A 22,157-nucleotide genomic window follows, 5' to 3' on the forward strand; every position below is an offset into this window, starting at 1 on the left:
GGATTAACAAGCGTCCTCTCTGCTTGCAGGGTGATGGATGAGTCTCCGCTTTATCAACAAGGTCAACAGTTGCTGTTGCACCACTTGTCTTGCTTTGTTTTCCTCCGTCGAGCCAAGTGCGCCTGATGCCTGATCAATCTCATCGCTCCGCTCACCTTCTCACCTTCCTCTGTCATGCTCAGAATCGGCGGATCGCCCCGACGGTCTCAGGAGCCGACCCCGCGTCCAGAACTGGAGATCGTGTAAGAGAGAGAGAGAGAAAAATGCACACAAGTGACTGGGTGATCTGGAGCAGCCAGTAAGAGAGTGACGTAACTGTTGCAGGATAACAAGGCAATATGGAGGTGAGTCATCCCTCAGTGAGCAGGGGGTCTGAGCCAAATCTTTCAGCAGATAAGCCTGTTTGGGCCAATGAAAGGACAGGAGCAGAGATGTCATCTGAGATTCGTCCTTTTAATAGATGACAACAGGACACAGAGAGGACGGGCAATAAGCAACCCCGGGATAAGACGATTATTGTATGAGAGGGGATCAAGCCATTGGTTTGTTGGATCACTATTATTTTACTCCATGACAGAATGTAAATATTGAAGAAGAGGGTGGCGTCCTCCAGGCCAGGTGCTCTAGTTTCACTGCGAGGAAGGTTTGGGGGGTGATTTATTTTTTATATATTATTTTTTTATTTTTTTATTCTTTTTTTTCAACACGTGTTTAACTATAAATGTAACTTGGCTAAATAAGTTGGAAGAACTTTTTAAATATGTTTTGGAAATAAAGTGTCCATATCTTTAAAAAAAAAGAAAGAAAGAAAATAACAAATAATAAAATTCATTTAAAAATGTTATAAAATGAAGTTTGACATGATCACAATTAACTTTTTATTACAAGGAGATATATGAAAACATATTTAAAAAGTTCTTCCAACTTATTTAGCCAAGTTACATTTAGAGTTGAACATGTGTTGAAAAATGAAAAAAAAGAAAAAAAGTAAAAGAAAAAGATAAAAAAGAAAGAAAGAAAAGACAATCAATCACTTTATTTTATTTTATTATACTTCAACACAAACTTTTTACAATTTTTTTCCCCATGTCCCTTAAGGGGCCCGTTACACTTGTTAATATCCTCACTTTATTCTATTTTATCATTGCTTAATTTTTTATTGTACATTTATTTATTTACTTAACATAACTTTACTTAACTTTGAGCCTCGGGGAACATACTAGAATAAAGTGTAATAGCACATCCACTCAAGATTTTTTTTTTCTTTATTTCAGGCATTTTATTTTAGGTCTTTTCTGTTACAGACAAAAACAATGTCAATAAAGTTATTTTTTATTGTAAGTTGATCTATATTACTTTTTTTTATGACTTTTAACATGGATACAATGTCACGCAAAGGTGTATTTATAATAATTTTATAGCCAAATTTATATTATATATTTAGATTATATATTATTTATATTATACTACTCACAGGGAATGATACTTCTTCCTTTGAGAACTGCGAAACACTGGGTTAGAACAACATAACACACCGCTGGCTAAAAGTGAAACTACTACATATTTATCTATCATAACAAAAACTCTAATGTTTCATGACGATCTAACAATTATTATTATTATAAACTATTTTGTGTCCATCGCAGGTAGGACGTCTTTCTATAGTCCATGTGACAGCGATTATTTATTTCATTTTATTTTATTTATTTCAGTCAAACAAAGTCTCATTTTGGCTGTTGCAGCCTATTTACGGGAGAAATATGAGTCGTGCTGGAAGAGACGTGGAGCTGCTCTGAGCCGGAGGAGGCGATAGAGATCAGGGAGCAGGCAGGACGCAGCGTCTGTCCGGGCCTCAGATGTCCCACGTGAGGGCCGCTCCTCTTATCAGTCCCCTGAAATGGTCTTCTAATTGGGGACATGTTTCTATGAAACGTGCATCATTTGGCGGTAATGGCTTTTGCATGCGTGGAAATTCCTCTCCACAACGACGATCGGGAGAAAGCGTTGGCTGTGAGGGGACAATAAATAAAAGCCGGCCATGTAAAGCAAATGCAAATGTAACTCGTTGTAACTAGTGAGGCAAACCCTCGCCTTCTTCTGCTGGGACTCCGGAGAACAGGACGGGAAATGTGCCGTCGGAACACTTTTGTCAGGCAGAGCACCCACTTGAGATGCTGCCTGTCTGTGATAACTCCTGGGTTCAGCATCCCATAGGCACAGCTTTGGCATAATCCATTCTCCATACAGATTTCTCCCTCACAAGCTGCTTTATCCCATTATCACAGGCATTATACAAATGTATACCGCTGTAATCCAAACACTTACGCCAGCAGCGTCGTGGCGACAAACCGACGGCGGAAAAATATGGCTAGGTAGGTTAACTTTGCGACAGCGCCGGCGATTGACTTGGTTTGTTTGTTGGTCTACAAATGAGTCTTCTGAAGAAAGTCTTGACGGAGCGCAGGGGAAACTTGGACTGGGACCGGCTGGGGGTGTTTAACATATCCAAGGGCTCCAGCAGAGGCACACAGAGACCCGAGCGGGTCATGAGGGACGCTGCCATCTCTGTGAACTCAGCAGGTGGTTGAGCGCAAGACGTGATAACTAGATGTTCTCAGTGACAACAGTGGTGGAGCTGGCCGCTCCCTAATGGACTGTATTTGTGTAATAAGGCAGCAGGCAGCAGAGGTCTGCAGATGATGAGCACGCACCCCCCACCACCACCCCTCGCCCCGCTCAAACTTGCAGAATGACACACAATCATGTCCCACATACGCTCTGGGGCCACGTGACCCGTGAAGGACAAAAGACAAGGAAGACGAATCAAAGCGCTTCTCAGGATGGTACATGCAGTGTTTAATACAGAGAGGATAAAAACAGTTCCACAGCCGCGATGACACTCGACGTTTTCATCTGCTAATATTGATCATATTTTGGACTATACATATAAATGTATTATTTATTAGACATGCCAAATCTGAAACATAGTTGAAAATCCTATGAAATAATGGCTTATGTTTATACTTCCCAAGGATAAAGGGCTTATTTTGTGGGGGTCAGTGACTCACCATCGGGTTTTACCCAACACTATTTCTAGTAATAATAACTAGCTACATTTGCCATTCACATTTTCGGCTGCCACCACTGCTCAGTGGCGTATACTGGAGTTATTATAGCAATATATCATGACCAGAAATATACTGTATATATATCATGACATTTTCACACAGTAAATGGGTCACGGGGTGCAGTTGCCGAACCATATTTCATCACCCCCAAGGCAGGGACACACTGGAAAGGTAACCAGTAAGAATAACATCTTTGTTGCAACCATGAAACATATTTTTCTCTTTTTTTCATTTTTCATATTTTTCTTTTTTTTTATCTTAATTTGATTTGTCTGATTTTGACTTTTTCTTGAATTTGGAGTGTGCACAGATGTATTTGTGATGAGGATCAGCTTCTCAAATTCAGAGGTGAATGAGTTGCAAACGAATTTCGGTGTTTTGATCTGGCGCAAGTGAGAATCAGTTAGCAAAATATCTCAGACATAAGCAACTGATTTTGTTTTCTCGTGTGTCTGTTGTCTCATTCTTGATGATGATCTTTTGTGGGGGCTGGACAGTGTTCAACATCAAACCTAAGTGCAAAATGCAAATACAAGCACATTAATGTTTCACTGTTACAGATGACAGATGAAAAAAATACAGCACTAAAATAGAATCATAGAAAATGAACTTGAGTAATGGCAACACTTATTATATATATATATATATATATATATATATATATATATATATATATAGAGAGAGAGAGAGAGAGAGAGAGAGAGAGTAGTGGTGGTGGGACTTTAATTTTATTTAATCTAATATATAAAATATATTATTTTATAATAAAAAATAAAACAAAAAATTCAAATGTAAAAGTAATGTGTCAGACAGATAAAATGAAAATAATCATACAAATACTGACAAATGATGTGGACATGCATGTTTCAATAGCTGTATATATATATATATATATATATATATATATATATATATATATTTTTTTTCATATATAATTTTTAATTTAATGTAATTAAATATTATAATTTAATTCAACATATTAAGTATAGTATTTATTATAATAAAATAATATATTATCATAATATATTATTCAGATAATGACTCCAAATAATTTTTATTATTATTATTTTATTATAAAATCGAAATTCTTATACAAATATTTTCAAGACATTATAAGAGCTTTAGTTTAAATAAAGTTTTATATATATATATATATATATATATATATATAAATATAAAAAGCAACTTCCACTGATACTTTCCTCTTTAATTGGTGCACCCTTGATGGGATTGTTGGTCTTGCAGAAATTACAGTAGAGTTGAAGTGTGCCAGCTGATGTTTGTGATTTATGCTCGGGCGGTTGACGCCGTGCTGAGGGAGCCATCATCCACTGGCAGATGTGCACAGCTCACCACTTCCTGCCACTGCTTTAATTGACATCTGCATGGAAGAGAATGGCAGCGGCACCACTCCGTGCCAGGGTTTGGGGGGGAAATAAGGCGGCGAATAAGCCGAACACATCCTGAGAGGTTTGCTTGCACCGTCTCTCCTGCTCCGTCTAGCGAGTGCTCCGGCATTAATGGAACATATTATGGCTCAAATGACGGAATCATATACAGCAGCTGTTGGTACCATTTGGATGCAGAGATCCAGCGCCAATGAGTCCCCCAGGGGGGGAATGTCTGCTTCTGGTTTTAATGACAAGACTCAGGTATTTTCATGGAAACACTATTGTGGAATGATAAAGACCTGGAAGGATAGAAGTGTGGGCTCGGGGAAAAATGCAAAGATCAATAAAGCGCTATAATCCAGAGGGGCCGCTGGATCAACCGCAACATTCAATCCATAAAACGGCATCATGTTATTGGTTTAAGACTTTGAAAATTGGATTCATTTTCTTTTAATAAAGTTATAGTGCTTATCCGATACAGGTTCATGGAGGTAAAGAAAGCTCTGTGGGCCAAAACCTCAGCTTTATAGTGGATGCGCCATGGTGCACGTCCACATTACAAACCGTTTACGTGATAAACTCGGCTTTGGACTTTTTCGTCTGATGACGACGCCGAAGTCAGTCTTGAGCATTGTGTTTTGCTTGATTTATTCGCCTCCAACTGCAAATCCACAACATTAAACGTGGCGGCATTTGTCAAGTTAACAAGGCGTATTATCTATATCCCACCCCATTGGGTGGTGTTGCCTTCCCCACAGCATGGGGAAACTCTGCGGGTGGAGAAACTTGAGAGACTAACACTAGTGACGGGTCGATGAGGCTTCACGAAACAGTGTCCTCATTTTCAGAGGCCACCAGATGGCGCTCTTGGTCGAGAAATGATGTGAGGTTTCATTGAATTATTCCAAAACATTTTACAGCAGACACTCGCAAAATTAGGACACAGTTTCATGAAGCCTCATCTACCCTCCAATGCTGTGCCATGATACCTTATCTAGCCAACACGTCAACACGCAACGCGGATGTCTGACTTCTTCTTCACCCTGGGCTATTATCAAGTAGACTTTGCGTCCCAGAGGCTGGCCGTCTGCGCTGCATCTGTATACTTGTTGGGATCAAAAGTGAAGCATATATGAGGAACCGTATATAGCAAGTAACATCCATTCTTTTGACCCGGCCCGCCAGAATTGGGGATTTGGAATTGACAAGTATGGTTCCACAACATGGACTTCTGCGTCAACATTGTACGCTAAAGTCCTCTTGTCGACACCTTAAGAGTGAGAATGCGTTGCTCAGGGACAATAAAGTCTGGGTGCTTTCACTGTCAACAACAATATCCAAAACAGAAGTGAGAGACAAGCAAGAACATATTTATTCACCCATGACACATTTTTATATCAGGTCTAAACTGGATTGGCTGATGTGCCTTCAGGTTCCTCCACGACAATCAACACCATTATAAATGTGCGATAAAGCCTTTTTTTTTTTTTTTTTAAACATCAGCTGTTTAAAAATGTGGAAGAAAACAGCACATTTGTTATCAGTCTGAAATTAATACCAGACCAAATTAGCTTTACCTTCAACTGGGATGAAGCACAGCCAGCGTAACTAATCAGATTTTCATGACCAGGAGAATTCACCGAGGTTTTCGTGGGCTCCCTCCAACGGAGGTTAATGAGTGTCTTCCTCTGCTTCCTCATAGCTCCTTCATACCTCGGGGATTTGAATAATTCCCATTGATAGTCTGGAAATCTCAAATGAGACAGGGTTAATCAAAAAGGAGCGAAAGAAAGACTGGGGAAGGTGAACATGAGGATGAGGGTGTTCAAATAAGGGAGCGCTTTAACAACGTTTTCACATGTTTTTAATAGCTGGCGGAGGCCTGAGAACGACGTCTCCAGCTCCAAGTCTGCCTCCGCGCCACAATCAAAGCAGGTTTGGATTCAGAGAAGGGCGGAAAAAAAAAGTGATGAGTTGATGCTATCACACCTTTTTATGCTCTTGCCTGACTTGCCTAAGGATAATTCATTATAGTGGGTCTTAATTGGCAAATGCCTTTTATGGTGCGTCCTTTTTTTTCAGGCACTGGAATCACTGGTCTGAAGAAAGACACCTTGATGGGAATTCTCATTGGCAAGGAAACTGGGACAAGTCATTTGTTATGAGGTGAAAATGAAAGGGTTTCACTCTTTTCAACCGTAAACTAGACTCACATTTATTTGTTATTTGTTTTAGCCAACAGATTCTGTCCTTTTGTCAACACACAGAAAGACATTTGAGACTTCTGAAAATATGGAAAGGCAGACGCCAAACATGTTTTGAGCTCTCTTTTGTTCCCAAGAATTTGCCATCCTGGCCCCATGGACCGCGAGTGGCCCAGCGCTCCAGGGCTCAAACCGATTCGCTGTCCTGCTTAAGAAATAAGTCTTCACAACTTGCCTTTTTGGATATATTATGGGTGTGTTGACCAATTCAGAGTTTGTAAAAAGTGATGATAAACAAATGGTAATACACGCATTTTGGCAATGGAGAAAAATTTGTCGAACTACGAGAGTGGGCGACCCAAAAAAGTAGCGTATTTAATCTACAAAAACATTCGATGACGGATGGAAAAAGGATCCCTGACACATTCAGCATGACTTGAATAAGTTCAGTACTTATATCCTGAAAAAATACGTTCACGTACTGGTCCACGTAGATGAAAGTACGAGCCACTTCCTGTGGCAAAATGTGAGCGCATATTTATCTCCGCCTATTTTTGAGGGCATGGGTTTGTCTGTGTAGAAAATATGGACATATTTCAATGTCATTTTCAGGAAATAAAAAGGAACACCGAACATATAATTCAATTTCAGTCGTGATCCAGATCAGCATCCGGTTCATTGGGATATTTGAGGTTGAGGGTGGACGGAAGCTGCGATGCCTTTGAAAGAATGAAATTCGGAAGAGTTGCGAGTACTTCCTCTTCTCCACAGTTGTTTCATTTACAGCGACAAAACTCACCACTGTCTGTCTGCCCACATCCATTCATCCATCTTAGGCGAGTCAATTTCATTATTCGCAACAGGAGCGCTGAACAGCGAGGAGTGCTGGAGTGCCTATAGGGTGGCAGCCCTGTGCGGGGGTATGGGCACTGGTATTTAAGTTCCTCGGGATAAATCATTTACGTCAATTCAGTTACTGATGAGGCATGAATACATACGGCGAATTCTGTTCAGATGTGATTTATTTTAATTGTCACACTGGGACTCGCTATTACGCCACCACAGAATGGGTCACCGCATTAGAAAATGAAAGCAGAAGCCCTCATTTGAAATGTATTTGTAAATTCTGGCCTGTGGGATAAAGATGTGCTGAGCGCATGTAAACGCCCCGGCGGTCACCTGGGTGCCGCGCTGCGTCCCCGGCGCTGCTCAGTCTGAGGGAACTCAAATTAAGCAGCAGCAAAGGCGCACGTCGTACATGAGCGAGCAAACGTATGTGGTGTCTGGAACGCCATGTGGGGTGTGAGGTCAGCAAATGTGCGGCGTGCCGGAGGCTACTTATGTTCTGGATTTCACTGGCTCGTTTCCACGGATCATTTAATGCTTTCGCTCAACGACTTTTGGGGGATGTATCCGAGGAGGCTGGAGCGAGTGGGTTTCAGTTGGCAGCGATCCTCGCGCGACGTGGGATTTATGCAATTAAAGTGTTCAAACTCCTGTGTAATCATATTTCGCCAAACTTTCTATTTGTCATGGGGGAGTGGAGCTCTGCAGAGTTCCAGTCAGGTGCTTATTTAATGCATGTTTTGACCTTTTTTATACTTAATAACAGCAGCGCGAGATAAATTCCTGCTCCTCCACTTGGTGAGGAGTGAGATGCTCTCGGAACAGGAAGGAATTGTGTTCACTGTCGGCCATCTTTCCAGAGCTTGCTCTGAGGCTGGTAAAAATAAAAGTGTTCAACGCACAGGACTGAGGCAGCTAACATTTCCCAATCCCATCAGACACATGACACTGTTACAAATGAGCCATGGCAAGGAATTCATTCAGTGCTTCCCTCACCTCAGACTCAGGGCCACACTTTTCCGAGGCTTACTTCAGACTAAACACTGGCAAGTCACCAGATATTGACCATCTTCAAGCAGACTTTTGCTTCCAATGTTGACTCTAAAGTCAGCCTTACGCACAGTGACACATACTTGAGTCAAGTGCTTCCCCTCCTGCTTCACTTTCCAAAAGACAAGTTAGGACAGTTGGGGGTTGACAATCCCGACCTTTCATTGCTACGATACTTTAGAAGTTACCTAGCACTAGTGTTGGGTACATGCCGTTGCATAACACAGTATTGAAGGGTTGATGAGGTTTCATGAAACAGTGTCCTGATTTTCAGAGGCCGCCAGATGGCGCTGTCTGTCTAAAATGTTTGGACTTGAACAACTGATTCAATGAAACATCAGTTCGAAACCACAAAAGCGCCATCTACTGGCCACTGTTTCATCAACACTGCAATACTGTTTCATGATACCTCATAGGCCCATCACTACTTAGTACACATGGCAGCACAAGCTGTGCACTACGGTGCCAAAAAAGGCACCTTGTAAGTGAAGCTCATCCTTGTATGAGGTGCTACACCTCAAGGCAATGGCTTCGACCTCAGCCCAACTTTAGGCGTGAGAATGTGTTGCATCTGCATCAGATATTATAAGCATTAAAAGCAGAGTGTAGTCACGTGACAACTTCACCTACCCTTTCCTTTGCTCTTTTGCATGACCTCAACTTACCGCTCATAAGACATTGAAAGAACTACCATTTTGTTTTTTTGTTTTTTTCCCGCAAATTTGAAAATTGTGTCCCTGGATCCAACAAGGTAGCTGTGCAGAAGATGGTCTGTTTTCACTCATGTTTTCCTGGTCATGTATCCTTCAGCACTAGTTTTTAGTCATTGTATCATACAAATAGTTTGAGTGGTGCGATGAGATTCATCAGGTGGCGACGGAACCCTGCCCTAAGTCGAGGACTTGACTGATTTAAAACACACTACCTCTAGAAAAAAAAACATAAACAATGAACAACATCGCAAAATAGAGATGCGACACATATGAAAATGAATCAGTAATTCAGTCGCGTACTGAGTCGTCTCCGGGCCTGAGACTTGTTCACCATGTTCAAACGTCAGCTCTACCTACTACTACTCCAAGTACTACTCATCAACTGTGATACTTGTTTAAGCCAGCGCTGCTGTAGCTACTGTACCCATCAATGCCAAGCACTGATGCCTTCCACCATGTTTGTGTCAGCTGACAAGTTGTCAGAGGCGAGAAAACAGCTCTGACCCTGTGGTTTAAGAATCCTCCCCCCCCCTCGAAAAAAAGAGTGTAACTCCCTGGCCTCGTGTCATGTGCTCTGTCAGACAGGCCAGGACCCTTAAACCTCTGACAGGCTGAGGAGTTGGAAGCTGCTTGTAAAACTGTTCTTTCATACAGCCTTCTGTTGTCATCCGTGCCGTCTCTGCTTTGATGTTTCTTAGTTTGGGACCCAAGAGCATCACAACCACAGACGTGCGCTCCACTCTCAACTCCAGAGTGAAACAGAGGTCACAGTCTTTTCAGACTTCTCGCAATCGACTGGACTATTACTTGTGTTATGGTGGAAGGACGCATTTGTCATGAAATTCCCCCCAAAAAACACAGATTCATCGCGAGATAACAGCAGGAAAAACAGACTTACTGCAGATATGTGTGTCACCTTCATGGCCTACACAGCTTTTTCACCGATTCCTCAAGTGGTGAGAGCAACTATAGGGGTCCGTACAAGACGTGACTACATGTCTTCTTCATGTCCATGTTTGGAGGAGCTCCACCAGGCTCCAGCAAAGACTAAAATCAATGTTTATAATGCAGCATTTCTGACCGACATAACTGTTTGAAAGTGAAATATATTGCTCCCTTTGCCTTCCCATATGACGCCTGAGGAAGTATCATGCAGCTGCTCAGTTGCTAGATATAATAACAGACGCACTGAATTCTTCAGTCAAATTCTCCCTGAACAAAAAAAACCTGGTCCCTATTACAATCCATAAATAAATACAGCTGTTACATGGTGGCCACCCACATGTGAAGAGATGAGCTCTGATTTACATTGGCAGCAAGTGGATGTTGTGTTGCATGGCGGTGCCAGCCTTGACGTTATGGCTGTAATATCAAGAATGAAGGTTCCACCTCCGACGGCTCTCAAAGATGCTGGTGGCTGATGCAGTCAAGTTTCACACACACACACGCACGCACGCACGCACGCACACACACACACACACACACACACACACACACACACACACACACACACACACACACACACACACACACACACACACACACACACACACACACACACACACACACACACACACACACACACACACACACACACACACACACACACACACACACGCGTGTGTATCATATTTATTTCGGGGAAGTTACAGCTATAGACATCATTGTTTCCACGTACAGTATTTTGTTTGTTTGAAGGCGGATGACTCCAGTTATCCAAGGAAGAATTTCACTGTCAGAGTCGTGATTAAACAAACTATTGGAGTCAGTGCTTCTGAAGTGAAGTGAAGCTTGGCAAATAAGTTTTAGGTTCAGTTATCGCAGCTTCTGTCACACATCACACCTGACACTTTTCTCCAAAGATTCCATCCTGCCTGCACCTGCTTCTTCACCTCTTCCTCACACTCTCCATGGCCCTGGACAGTTGAGCCTCAGTACTTCAAACCCTCCACCTTCTTTATCTCTGCATCCTGTAGCTTCACCTGTCCACTTGGCTCCTTCTCATTCACACACATGGATTCCATCTTACTCCGGCAAAGCTTCATTCCTCTCCTTTCTAAGGCAAACCTCCACCTCTCTCGCTGATCTTCCACTTGCTCCCTGCTCTCAACACAGATCACTCCGTCATCTGCAAACATCATCGTCCAATCCATCCATCATCAATCATCGTCTTAAATAAATAAAAACAATCAATAAATGCTGAAATAAAAAAGCAATTAATATAGAATTATATTAAACAAATTTTATATTTATTTATGAATTCAATCATTTATTTCATTTTCATTCATTTTTTAATGTATTTCATTCAATCATTTATGCATGTTCACTGGCTTTTATTGAGTCTTTTTTTGTCTATATTTCTTTTTTTTGCGTATAGTGTTCACATATTCATTATTATCATTATTATTATTATTATTTTGGCCCCCTGGTAAATCCCCTTTCATTTGTAGGACAGTTCCTCACTGTGAAATAGTGTCTGAGTAAATAAATCGACAAGAGATTTTTACCTGCGTCTTATCTCCAACTAAATGACCCTGTTTGTGTCAGGTTCGATACGGTCCAACATGTCATGAGAAACAGCCCAAGAAAACTTCTCACCTAAGCATAAAATCTTGTGGCTGTCAAGAGTTGCCATGAAATACTTCTAAAATAAATAAAAACAGAGGTAACCCAGTTCATTATACTAAAGATTTTGATAACTCCCACCGTGCCGTGTGGTTTATGAAGGAGAAAAACAAGCAGGAGCTTGGTAACTTTGTCATTTCTTGAAAGATTTCCTCCCCATCGACGCGTGTCACTTCACAGTAGACCTCATCTTCACATCCCATTTCCACCTCATGAGTTGAGCATGGAATCTCAACAACCTCATCCACACGTTTGCACTCATGTTTGTCAACAACATGTCAATAAACAAACACCCTGTTCACACAGTGTTCTCTTCATTATTCCGCCAAGCAACTTCCCACATGTATTTCTTTAAACATTGTATAAATTGACTTGCTCCTTCTAATGATCAGTCAGGAGCACAGCGAGCACAGCCCGGAATAATGAGACGGGATTTGCCTCTCGCTCTATCTCCGCCATCCACGAGTACAGTCATGTTTAAGCAGATAGTGAGGATGAGCGATGGGTTCAGAGTTTGTGACACGGGCGGGAAAGAGATAAAGAGAAAGAGGAGCCGAGCAGCTGTTCCATCGTGCTCGGATAAAAGTGCGGCGTAATGCGCCCCCCACCGCCCCAGCTACTCAAACAACGGCCGGGGGAGGAGGAGTCGTACCAAACAGATCATGACAATTGGAAAAATTCCCTGGAATGTCATTCAAATCTAAAAATAAAAAGCCAGGGAAATCAATGATCTAGTTTGTGGCCTACTAAACAGGCCGCGTTAAAAAGTACAGTGCGGGAAAAGTGTCACTTTTTTTTTGGAAGAATAGTGGGATGGAGGAGCCGCGTGTAAACCTTCGCCCTCGTCGCTTTCCCCCGGTGACCTGGTCACTCGGCCGTGGATGGGCAGGCTTCATGGCAGACATTGTTTCCTCCAGTCAAAGTTATCGGAGTCGGACATCGACTGAGGCAGCACATCTGCCAAGTGGACTTTCTCTCGCCGTAAACAGCCGCTCCTCAAACCAATAAATTGTCGGGACTGAGTGCAATATATATATATATATATATATATATATATATATATATATATATATATATATATATATATATATATACAGTAGTTCAGGCTGAAATTCAAAGGCACATGCAAACGCTCATACGTTTTTCTATATTGTCTATAAGAGCGTGAACTAAGACGCCAGCAGTGGAAAGGAAGTCAGCAGTTACAAACCATCAGATACTGTGTTTTTCTCAAAATAATTGAAAAATGAAAATAAAAAAAATACAGATTGCTCAAATTAAAAAGCAATGAATAAACAATTACATTAGCCTAATTTGATATTTATTTAGGAATTTATTTCATCATTTATGGATGCATTTACATTTATTGATTATTATTATTAATATTGTTATTATTATTATTGTTACACGCTGCCCCGTCTATTCTATCCTTTATGATTTCAGTGCAGAAGTTGACCCTGGAAATGTTCCTTTGTTTGGTATTCAGTAGACGGTTGCAAGCTTCTTGCATTTATGAATGCTTTTTTTTTCTTTATTATTCTTTATTTTTCAATTTATTTTAATGCATGAAAAAAGAGAGACAAACATTTAAATTGGATTTAAAAATGAAATAATTTTATTTAAAATCATTTTCATGCCTTTTTCTTCTTTATTTTTTTAACGGTAATTGAATTAATTCATGTGCATTTGTGAATTTTTCCAACTGTTTATAAATTAATATCGCACCCAGATATTTTGTTTTAATACGTTTTAATCGGTGTCAAATTATTTGTTTTCCCTCAGATATTTCTTTCTTATAAGTATGACATTTTTCCCACTTTTTTATTTTTGTAACTCTTAAAACTATACCACGTAAAATTCTATAAATTATACATATTTTAAGTACTGTATTTTCAGTTCTTTAATAATGCTATACTAGAAATAAAATAATAAATACATAAAGTAAAAAGCCTAACCTTGTTTTTTTTTTCCCTTTTGCACAGAATGGGGCCCTATGACATGACACAAAAAAATATGCATCATTTAACATACAATTTTGTCAGACTGCAATTCTTAGTTAGAAAAATAAATATTGGACACATGTGAATGTATTTCATATGATACAGTATTTTAAGTTGGATCCCAGTTCCTGGTCCGACAGCTGCCTGAGCCCTTCAACATCCAACCAGCCCACAGTGCTGGACGTTCCATCCACCTCCAGTATCAACCACTGCCTCTTGAAATCATTTCTTCCCTGATATTTGCTTCACAGTGGATTTACACATTTGAGTTGGGAGCTTTCTCTTGGAATGAAAGCGCCGCACATATATATATTAAGCTCATGGTGAAAGCATAGAAATTGCGTCGCTCCTCCTGTGGAATCTGGGAATGAAAAACATTGAATTCTCAGCAGAGAATAACTGAATGAATGTGTTTTGCTTCTTCGTCCGCACACGCCTTTGCCACATTTCATACCTTGAGATTGTCTCCTGGTGCATAATGCCGATGCCATATCTGGGTCACGGATGTCCCGATACGGAGGCCGTGTTGGCTGCACGATAACCAGTAATCCACTTTGCTCCGGTTCCGGCTCGGCCGCTGACCCCGGCTGACCTTTTGGGAATTGATTTTGTGCTTGAAGCCAACTCAGGCCCAAATGAAGTCACGATATCAGCGTGGAGGCAGAGCGAGACAGGAGATGAGCGAGAGCAGCAGAGATGAAAGAGGAGCGGCGCAGTATTTTGGGAGTGCTGAATGGAAGCATTTAGCTTTTAAGGAGACAGATCCCAACAATGGCTTACTTTGATAGAACATCTGTAGCAAAGCAAGACTAAATGACAAGAGCCCTGCGAGAAGCTGGAACTGAACAGCCTCATTTCCTGTCTGGCCCGGCAGAAATATCCGTCCGACTCTGACAGCTGATGAAAGTGCACGAGGATTTGATTTTCTCCCGAGTGGAGAGCAAGTTCAAACCCATCGCTCGCTCAGACGAAAAGTCCCACGGGCGGCCAGGAGCGTCTGAGTGGAGGAGACCCGGAGTTTTGGCGGAGGCTTCCACGTCCTGCGGGGCGAAGACAAGTTTAGTGATAAATCCTCATGTTTTAATTGATGTTTCCGCATGACTGAGTCAATCCTGACGGAGATATGAGATAAGGGTGTTTCCGGTAACGTATGGCACTTCGGGCGGTGTAGAGCCTGAGGTCTCTGAGCAGGTGGGGCACCTCACGTCCCCGTCTGATATTACAGATGAGAGATTGACAAGCCACTTTGCTATGTTGAAATTTGAAAGAAGAAATACTGGGTTTTTAATTCCGTGTTTGCAAATTTTGTTTCCATCTACTACCATAAAATATATTGTGAGTCTGATGAGGTTCTCATGTGGGGGGGTTTAAACGCCGCCGCCGCCATCGTGTGACGTCGCTGGAGCGTTGTGTACTGAATTGGCTGCGATATAAATAACGTTAGTCTTCCTATCTTAGTGAGGACCGTCATTGACATACATTGACATCATGCTTTCCCCATAAACCTAACCATCTAAAACTTAACCTTTACTCTGGACCACACTAAACCCCAGTTATAATAGCCTAGGTATTTTGTAGTTTTAAGCCTCAGAATGAGACCAGGCAAAATGTCCTCACTGTGCTGATTTTAAAACACATACTGGTTCTCACAAAGATAGAAGCACAAGAACACACACAAAGATGTGATCCTCCCTCTGAAGTGGTAAAGCGCAGCGTCAGCGTAAATGTGTGCTCCTTGGTTTGGAGTATGGCGACAAACCTGTATGACCAGATGCTGACCTGAAAGTTTACACTGGACCGTCTGCGATCACATGACACTGTCGCCAGTCTGACTCTGCGATGGCGCTTGTTTCGCAGCCTCCGTCTCGGCTCCTGTCGCTGACACAGCGGCGTGATATATTTCAACACATCACAAGACTCTATCATGGAGTCTTGGCGCGAACACGCACAACAATCCGTGGACCGTGTCCCCCACACGCACCCCCAGGTGGTTGCAACCCACTGTTTGAGAAAATGATTTTATTCAAACCATTATGTCGTGAAAGCAACAACTCGGTCAGTTGCGAGAGGATGAAGTGCCTGAACAGATGACCAGTAATATAAATGTACTGTAAAAGTCTTTCCACAAGATCTTAGTGGTCACAAGATGGTCATCAGTACAGAACAATGCGTTGAGTTAAACAGCGGAGTCTTTTACCACCAAGTATTGACGCCTCCTCACCACTGTTTTTATCGCTTCTTTCCACTGTTTCGCACAGTGTTGGCATCGCCGCGTGCCGTTTTTTATGTATGAAAATCGTGGACAATTGCACTCAGTTTCAAAGTCCATTGACTGTCCAGGGTCCCCACTACAAGCGACGATTGAACTAAGTACTGACATTTTTATTACATAACTGTATTAAACATGTAAAACTGAACAATAACATGGACCTAACATGCATTATATTAGCGCCAACAGATATATTGGCCTGTCACTATGGAGTTTTAAGTCCTGATGTGACCTTGTTTCTCGATGTAACATGCTTAAAAAGTGATCAGTCAGTTACAACCCTCCGCATGACCCTGACCTACTGGAATACGATTCACTTGATGTGTACCTGAAGGAATGCTAATGCTAATTTGGTCAAAGAAGATTTTTTGTGGATCAGTTATTACATTTAACTCAGTGCTGTTCCATATTCTGTGGAAATAGATATTTAAAACGTGTTTTTTCGGAGGAATCTTTTGTCACCAGTTGCAGAAAAGAAAGCCGCTTGAAGGCATGAAGAAGAGACATATTTTCAGCAGTTGACTGCGAGACGCCGAGTGTCTGCTCAGCAACAAACAAACTCTATATATGTAAATCAGATCAATAGGATATCCATGCAAACGGCCCGCAGCTGCGTGTTGCCATCAAGCGCCTCACCTAATGTAATAAGGGACATCAATAGTTTATTTTCAAAGCTAGTGGTGCAGAGAAAGAAAGCGAGCATGATGAGATTAGCGCAGCTTGGCTCCGATGTCAAGATCCATTTAATAAAGAGCCACAATTAACACAGACTGTCATTATAGAGGGACAATGAGATGAGTCGGTGAGAGCGGATTAATAACTTCACCACGTGAGTCAAACTCCGATGCCAGACGGAGACAAGCGCGCCGGGGTCTGAGTGGCGGACGCGCGCTAAGCTGCTGGTGTCTGGACAGAAGGTGGTGTCAAGTGGCCGCAACACTTTGTGTTTCTCTTCAGACAGGTTTAGTCATGCCGTCGGACGGCCAGATACGGCCAGGCAAAATTAGCAGGTGCGCTTTCAAATCACGCCGCCATTAACGGTCCGTTCTGCCACCGGCTCCCCGAGGTGGATTAAGCCGGGGTCTTAACTAATTATGTGTTTACTGGAAACAGAGGGGGATTCGGACAAATGGAGGGAAGTACGGTGGAGAAAAAGTCAGCGCTACTGGCGCACCGTTGAGAAGTAACTCATTAAATTTGGGTGGTGCCAGTACAGTAAGGAGGGTCATTTACTTCTTCTGTCAGAGAGCGAAAGCAATTTGCATTTAGCACCAAGTCGCACCTGGAACGGACTGAAAAAGACTGACTTACACAATGTGGTGAGAGTAAAAATAGATTGAAAGATTTAACATGGAACTTGAAAAGAGAAAAGACTCTATATTTGTTGAGCCTATGCTTCTAGTCGTCCGGAGAACCTTCTTTTATTCAGTGACCGCACCTCTGTCCTGCGAGGTGCCTCAGGGTTCTATCCTTGGCCCTGTCTTCTTCTTCTCACTCCACATGCTGCTGGGGTCCATTTGGCCAGCAAAAAACTTGTTAAGCGATGGCAACCTGGATGTATTTTATGTAGCATTCTAGGCAAGGAATACTTGTAGGGTGAGAGTACTTGAATCCACCTTTCGGTGAAGCTTCGGTGAGGTGTGTCAGGTCATCATGCACCCTCACCTGGACGACCGCGGCCTGTGTCTAAATTGGGCACCACGAATCCCCTCATGGATCCACCGCCACTGAGAGGCTGTTTTTTTTTTTTGTAGTGTTGAGGATGTTCCTCGACTGCTGCCCTCTAATACCAAGGAGTTTGAGCACGTCCCGGTGTGACCTGCAAAGCTTCAACCCCCAGTTTAAGGTTGATTTTTCTGCTTGAAAATATTTATGTCGGCACAGAATGTGTTCATTTTTTTTTTTCCATTTCATTTCATTTCCGACTAAAACTTTCACATTGTAAAACCAACGTCTGCTACACTCAAACAAGATGAACCTCGTGAAATAGTACGGCCTGTAAACGGTGTCCAGGCTGTCGCCTGTTGATGATGTCATGAGACACATCTAGTGTGCACTAAAAATTGAAAACGAAAAAAAAATCCCATGTGAAAACTGAGCACAACATTGCGTTTTGCCCATCAGAAGAAGGCGACATATCGTTTCATCATCTCTATGCTTGAGTGCTGTAATGCCCCGCCCACCGGCCTAAACAAGTTCATTCGTTCATTCAAAATCTCTTGTTTTTTCATTTTCATAATGTCCTATTAACTTCTTATCCTGGTGCTTCTCCCAGGTTTGAGAAACTAGCTCCCATTTATGTTCTCTTCCACAGAGTTGTTGGGTCTTTTTAAACCAAAACTTGTGTCACATTTTCTCTGCGGCCTTTGTATTGATTCACTGTACTTTATTCTATGTTTTTCCCGTTGCTCATATACAACACTTCAAGTACCAGTCGGGCACAATGAAGGACTGATTGATTGACTACGTGCCCTGGCAGGTGAAGTGACTAGCAACGAACGCCTGGCCATCATGTCAGGCGGTGAGACATCTGAGTCAGCAGGTAAATGTTGTCAAAACTGATGCGTTAAAAGCGAGATAAATGGACAAGCGGGGGAATCTGAGCGACTTTGACAGGAGCCAAATTATGAGTGACGGATCCAAAACCGAATCTCCCTTGGGATTCTCCCACTCCGCCGTCACAGGAGGGAAGAACTGTTGGACAGTCAAGGGCGGAAGCTACATTTGTACGCTAGTCACGTGGTTTAATGTAACCGAAAATGTATCATTTCCACGGAAAGAATTTGTCCTTTTGTGTTTCAATTGGTGAGTCTGCAACAATTCATTCCACTGCCGTTGAAGTACCTTGATGTTGGTTGCTAACGGTTAGCATCAACAGAAAACTTGACAATAAAAAAATGTATATAACTCTGTGTTTGACACTGGTGAATGAATTGTTAGCAGGAGTCGAGGTAAATATACTCGCACTAATCCTACTGTACTTATTTTACCAGCGTAGCTCATTCACAAAAGACGGGCGTCGGAACAAGCTGAAGCCGCTGGTGGCTTCGTATTAGTCAGCCAGGGTGAATCAAGCCTCCGTCACCGACTCCACCTTCACGACGACTTCACAGACACCAGGGGGAAATAAATATTAACAGACGGAGCGTCCATTTATCTGGCATCAACAGCTGCACCGATGGGCTTAATAAACATCGGATTAAAGAGATGTTTCTGTATTTTTCACGGGGAAAAAAAAGAAAAATTAAAATCCAGCTAATTACACAGCCCAGAAAACGAAATCAAAAAAACGCCAACAGCAAGTGTGAAGAATAAACCACATTTTAAGTGTTTGCTTGGCGGTAAGTTAGTGGCAGGTTGTGTACCATTGTATGCCCTAATTGTGTTTGGTAATGTGTTTTCCAAGCATTGTAATTGCTATTCATGTTATTCAAGCGGGAGCAAATGGTTCTTCCTGGTCCTGGACATCCCATAATTGAGGAGCCAGAGGAGGATTACTGCAGTGAGGGAATAAAACATTGCTGGAAGCAGGAGACTGCTTTCTTTTTTTTCTCTGTTTTTTTGGTGGAAGAAACAGCCAAATAAATGTTTGGAAAGTGTTCAGCCACATGTCTGCAAATTATAATGAACATTTTCGGGCGAACACAAAGCTGCGAGCGTGAGGGATGATGCCAGGAAAGTGATTTCCTTTTCACTGGCAGATGTGACAGCAGTGTTTTGTTGTGTTTATTTACATGTTTGTTTCACTGCCAAGGTAGTTTGAAGGAACACGGGTCAGGAGAGGGCCGATGAGAAAACCCTCCTGGAGGAAATGTGAGGCAGACGCGAGGAAAGAAATCTGTGTGAATAGTCTGTGAGGACTGGAAGATACAGTTTGCTTTTGTTGATGAATATAAGATTCATGTGCATATTTATTATCCCTGGCAATTCAGATAAATATAATTGTATGATTTTTGCAGGTATTTTTTAAGATGTATTTGCAATGAATTTTTTTTTTTTTGAGTGTCTGGGGACAAATGCAAATGCTCAGCGTGACTGGGGAAAGAAAACAACTTGCCTCTGAGGAGCTATAGATTTTGATATTTGTACAGAGTGTGTGGTGTCATGTGATGACCTGAAGCTAGATTCGTACCGTGAGGATTTGTTTCACTGATGGAACTCAACGGCTGTTGGGGATGGACTGGGTACTGCACCACAACAGCAAAGGAACCCAGATGGTAGTGATGGGTCGATGAGGCATCATGAAACAGTATCGCAGGGTTGATGAAACAGGGGCCGGAGTTTCAGAAGTCACTAGATGGCGCTCTTGGTTTTTATTGAACTAGTTGATGAAGTCCAAACATTTTGCAGCAGACAGCGACATCTGGTGGCCTCTGAAAATCCCTTCAATACTGTGTCACGAAACCTCATCTTCCCATCACAACCAGGTGCATTTGGAGGAAGGTCGGGCTTGAAGGGGCTGTTAGAGAGTCTTGTCTTTAATACATGACCATTTGGGAGGAGGCCTTGGGGACGGCCCAAGAGACAAATGAACTATTGTGTTTCTTAAAGTAAAGCCATTAGGAGGTTCTGCTCTTGAAGTACAACTTGATGTCTCTCACCATATGTAGTACTTCAAATGACCATGTCAAGGTTATCCTCACTCATGGTCACGTAAGGTGCGATACACTGTATAAGTGATGGGTAGATGAGGTATCATGAAACAGTATTGCAGGGCTGATGAAACAGTGTCGTCCTTTTGAGAGGCCACTAGGTGGCGCTCTTGGTTTAGAAATGATGTTATGCTTCATTGAACAAGTTGTCCACACATTTAATAGCAGACAGAGCCACCTAGTGGCCTCTGAAAATCAGGACACTGTTTCATGAAACCCCAGCAACCCTTCAGTATATTATACTCTACAATACTGGATGAATATTCTATATTTATTTCAAGTGTGGTGTCCTGGCACATCACTGAGCACAAGGGTGAGTGGCGGGCTCGCGGTCCGCCTCGGAAATATATTATGCATTCTGGAGAAAAAAAGAAGGTTTTTTTTCCCCCCTCCGCGATAGACGTGTCCCTTAATCCCCGGCTCCTAAAACCTGTTTAATCTGAACTAAGTCATTAAAACAGTAAAGGGATATCACAAAGGACTTTCAAGCCAATTGGCTTAACGGTAACCTGATTAGATCATTGATCTGGCGGCAAAGCTTTGGGCTTCCAGGTGCGAAATGACTCTTTAATGGAATCAGAGGAATCTTGTGACTTGAAAATGAGTGATCAAAGTTGAGGCCAGGTGACGGAGGTGGCGCTGTATGTATGGGAGGCGCAGGTATGTATTCTGCTCATCCCCTCTTGACATTACCCAGGATGCACGGCGCCGGAATGAGGAATCCTGCTCTTAATCCCGGTCACTATTCAAACCTTCATGCATCTTTAACACGGTTTGCTGCTTTAAGCTCCGATAGCAATCGCCATTCAGCAACATGTTTCCCCCAGATGCGGAGAAAGGAAGTGGTTTCATGTCATTATACGCAGATCCTTTTCAATTGTGTTTCCCTCTCCAGCAGCCCAGAGCTTCACAGTTCCATTTTTGATCCTATCAGCTGATGTTGTTAAAAGGTACTATCAGGAGGGAGATTTCCGTGGTGCTTTGTTGGACCCTGTAGCGCAGAGAAAGTAGACAAAAGAGCCTGAAGTCTCAGGCCAATATTTCAATGTCTTGACTGCCACACACAACGATGTAAAAGCTGGGCTTCCAGGTTTAAAAAAATGCACTCGTGTTTTTAGAGGGGCTCGGACAGTCAGCCTATTCATGAGAGAGCAAGGCCACTCATGTTGTGTTTGACGTTTGTCGGAAATGACAATCTTTGTAAAGGAGGTTATTTTATTCTGTCGTTTATCTGTGAACAGAAATATCTCATAAATATATTGGCGCACTAGAAATGACG

The 22,157-nt window shown here is 42.1% G+C and overlaps 1 protein-coding gene across 4 annotated transcripts in view; it reads right to left on the minus strand.

Annotated features, from left to right (window-relative positions):
• LOC128747099 (doublecortin domain-containing protein 2) overlaps positions 1 to 22,157 on the minus strand; it is a 159,431-nt gene that overhangs the window by 297 nt on the left and 136,977 nt on the right. Inside the window, exons 11-12 of one of the 4 annotated variants that reach the window (XR_008412632.1) lie at positions 14,412 to 14,997; positions 13,382 to 14,318 (exon numbers count right to left, since the gene is read on the minus strand). The gene's annotated coding sequence lies outside the window, so the exon portion shown is untranslated. Of the gene's footprint in view, positions 232 to 5,492; positions 6,264 to 13,381; positions 14,998 to 22,157 lie in introns of those variants that run through there. The other 3 variants (XM_053844665.1, XR_008412633.1, XM_053844663.1) reach the window with 3 other exon arrangements.

The sequence above is a fragment of the Synchiropus splendidus genome, chromosome 16 (assembly GCF_027744825.2).
Source record: "Synchiropus splendidus isolate RoL2022-P1 chromosome 16, RoL_Sspl_1.0, whole genome shotgun sequence".
Lineage (NCBI taxonomy): Eukaryota > Metazoa > Chordata > Actinopteri > Syngnathiformes > Callionymidae > Synchiropus > Synchiropus splendidus.